This window comes from Schistocerca americana, chromosome 9, assembly GCF_021461395.2.
Source record: "Schistocerca americana isolate TAMUIC-IGC-003095 chromosome 9, iqSchAmer2.1, whole genome shotgun sequence".
In the NCBI taxonomy this organism is placed as follows: Eukaryota; Metazoa; Arthropoda; class Insecta; order Orthoptera; family Acrididae; genus Schistocerca; species Schistocerca americana.
In genome coordinates, this window is record NC_060127.1 from 204,575,275 (window position 1) to 204,579,499 (window position 4,225).

The window sequence follows — 4,225 nt, forward strand, 5'->3', positions numbered from 1 at the left end:
TACGGGTTTGAAAGAGATACCGATCTACGGAGCTTGGCCTACTGCGTGCTGACATTCGTCGTCAGCCGTTACAGGAAGCAGATGGCGTTGCAGACGCGGTCTCACGGGCCATACACTGACGGCTAGCACCATCTATAGGGAAATTCCGGTTTCATACTTCTACACCTGGTAAATAATTTCTTACTGCTTACATGGCCAGACGTAACATGGTGTTTTGTTTTATGCCATCCACCTTCGATACAGTGCCCCAACATAGCCAGCGCATATACTTAATCCTCCAAACGGCATCACTAACGTTAAAACACATGAGTTGCTGTTGGAGGCAATGTGATGACGTCATTCTGCTGTAAACGCACATTACATTATTCCACCCGTAGGCTTTCCTCTCTATCCCTCCCCCGACGCTAGAGGCGTCGTCGGAAGCGGCTTACGATTGAGTAATTACTTATCACGTACATAACTTGTTCACGATTACCATAGTGTGTTACGACACAATGCGGTATATATTCAATAGCCTGACGCTCCTACCAGGTTGTTTTAATGGCTGTATGCTATAACTATAGCAAGAGCTACTTACATAGAACACTATTTTTTACTGACAGCCCAATGCGTACACAGGCATAATTCAAAAGAAATACTAGACATAAGAGAAGTCATCCACTTACTAAGGGGAGTGTTAACAGCGAAAAAAGAGTTACTGCTACGATGTTGGTCAGCAACTTTATCAAACGCATTGGCTGACCATAGCTCCTTTATGTTGTTCATGCGAAACAGTGTATGAGCTTGTCTTGTGATACATCGACTGTATTATAACACTACAAAAGTTCTCAAACAGCTTTTTGATGGCCCACATCACGACGGCAAAAATGACACAGGTTACTGCACATTTGTTTCAAAACGTTTTCCTTCCAGTACAATTGCGGGTTCAATCCCCCCTCCTGGTTGGGGATTTTCTCTGCCCGGGTACTGGGTGGTGTTTGTGTTGTCCTCATCATTTCATCATGACCATCACCATCATTCGTAACAATGGCTACATTGGACTGTGTAAAAATTAGGACTTGGTGAGGGCGCTGACGACCGCGCAGTCGGGCGCCCCACAAACCGATCATCATCCTCCGAGTACGATCGACTTAATAAAATACAGCTCTGCAGGTTGATTTTGCCACCGTTCTCTCAGAAGTAGGCCTATCAGTCTCCTATATAACCTGATTTATGCATCGTCATCAACTATATTTTGCTGTCGCAGTTTCAAAGGATTTGTGAGAGGCTGACTGTGGTGGAATCTTAACGTCCCACACCTGTTATTGTAACCAGTACAAGTATGGATTGCTTTTGCTACTAAATAATGCTTTTCTTGTTACTAACACTGTATGCAGCAGGTCACAGACGTGCAATATAAATTAATTTTAGAATGTTTTTATTCTGACAGTCCCTGCTGTCTGCTTCACAGTCGACAGGCGGTTCGCCAGTATCTTTACCAAAAGGCCTCTGGAGATTGCTTGCTGCGAATACCCCCCTCCAGTGTAATACCCGCATTTCCCTGTGGTTAATACAAGAGGCTTATATTAATGTCGCTTATACTTGTAGGATTTATTTTGCTACGAGTCCTCATTCGTCCTCGAAATGCTGCCTGGCTGTAAGTGCATTTTAAAAGCATAACGGCTGGGTGGGGGGGGGGGGGGGGGGGGAGGAGTGGGAATGTGTTTCTGAGTGGTCCAGAGAGGAAGAGTGGTGGGGAGAGACGTGCTTAGCGCTGAATCTGTTAGCAACCTGTACTTGCAAGGGTGTGTGCGAGTTACGCCTGGTTCGCCTACGTGCTGACCCAGAGAGAGGAAAGGATGGCGAGGCCAGGAGGGGAGGGATTGCTTGGCTCTTAAACTGTTAGCAGCGTTTATCTGCAAAGGCGTTGACAAGGTACGACACGTTGTGCTGTGACGGGACACCCTCTCCCTGGACGACTGCCCGCCATTTGTGACAGCTACTAGGTCGCAGGTGATTACACATACATTGCGCAAATTTCTCTACCACGCCCGTAGATCTTGTCTGGATTACCGTTAGACAGATATGTCGACCTGTCCCTTTCGCGGTCTGGAGGCCACAATCGTACGAGCAGTTCCGTACCATATTGAAATTATACTTTGAATATAGATGGGAGAGCGGTGTGTATTTGCAAGCCTTTGATATTTTCACCGACGACTTGGAATCAGCTTCTCGATGTTACCGCGAGCATGAGGGCTCTCGGCCAGAACTGATGTAACGGCAATGTTAGGCACCAACCACAACTCCGGGCTCTACTGTATGGTTAAATGATGATGGCGTCGTCTTGCGTAAAATATTAAGGACGTAAAATAGTCCCCCATTCGGATCTCCCGGCGGGTACTACTAAGGTGGACGTAGTTATCAGAAGAAAGAAAACTGGCGTTCTACGGATCGGAGCGTGGAATGTCAGATCCCTTAATCGGGCAGGTAGGTGAGAAAATTTAAAACGGGAAATGGATAGGTTAAAGTTAGATATAGTGGGAATTACTGAAGTTCGGTGGCAGGAGGAACAAGACTTCGGGTCAGGTGAATACAGCGTTATAAATACAAAATCAAATAGAGGTAATGCAGGAGTACGTTTAATAACGAATAAAAAAAATAGAGGAGCGCGGGTAAGCTACTACGAACAGCATAGCGAACGCATTATTGTAGCCAAGATAGTCACGAAGCCCACACCTACCACAGTAGTACAAGTTTATATGCCAACCAGCTCTGCAGATGACGAAGATATTGAAGAAATGTATGATGAAATAAGAGAAGTTATTTAGATAGTGAAAGGAGAGGAAAATTTGGTAGTCATTGGGGACTGGAATTCGATAGTATTAAAAGGAAGAGGAGGAGAAGTAGTAGGTGAATATGGAATGGGGCAAGGAACGAAAGAGGAAGCCGCCTGGTAGAATTTTGCACAGAACATAACTTAATCGTAGCTAACACTTGGTTTAAGAATCATGAAAGAAGGTTGTATACGTGGAAGAGGCTTGGAGATACTGGAAGATTTCACACACATTATATAATGGCAAGAGAGATTCAGGAACCAGGTTTTAAATTGTAAGACTTTTCCAGAGGAAGATGTGGACTTTGACCACAATTTATTGGTTATGAACTGTACACTAGAACTGAAGAAACTGAAAAAAGGTAGGAATTTAAGGAGATGGGACCTGGATAAACTGAAAGAACCAGAGGTAGCAGAGAGTTTCAGAGAGAGCACTTGGGAACGATTGACAAGAACGGGGGAAAGAAACACAATAGAAGAAGAATGGGTAGCTGTGAGGGATGAAATAGTGAAGGCAGCAGAGGAGCAAGTAGGTAAAAAGACGAGGGCTGTAGAAACCCTTGGGTAACAGAAGAGATATTGAATTTAGTAGATGAAAGGAGAAAATATGAATATGCAGTAAATGAAGCAGGCAAAAATGAGATCGACAGGAAGTGCAAAATTGCTAAGCAGGGATGGCTAGAGGACAAATGTAAGGATGTAGAGGCATATATCACCAGAGGTACGATAGATACTGCCTACAGGAAAATTAAAGAGACCTTTGAAGGAAAGAGAACCACTTGTATGAATACAAAGAGCTCAGATGGAAAACCAGTTCTAAGCAACAAAGGGAAAGCAGAAAGGTGGAAGAAGTACACACAGATCCTACACAAGGGCGATGTACTGGACGGCAATATTATGGAAATGGAAGAGGATGTAGATGAAGATGAAATGGGAGATATGATACTGTGTGAAGAGTATGACAGAGCACTGAAAGACCTAAGCCGAAACAAGGCCCCCGGAGTAGACAACATTCCATTAAAACTACTGATACCCTTGGGACAGCCAGCCCTGACAAAACTCCACCGTCTGGTGAGCAAGATGTATGAGACAGGCGAGATACCCTCAGACTTCAAGAAGAATATAATAATTCCAATCCCAAAGAGGGCAGGTGTTGACATGTGTGAAAATTACTGAATTATCAGTTTAATAAGTCACGACTGCAAAATACTAACACGAATTCTTTGCAAATGAATGGAAAAACTGGTAGAAGACGACCCTGGGGAAGTTCAGATTGGATTCCGTAGAAATGTTGAAACACGTGAGGCAATACTGACCCTACGACTTATCTTAGAAGATAGATTAAGGAAACGCAAACCTATCCTTATAGCATTTGTAGACTTAGAGAAAGCTTTTGACAATGTTGACTAGAAT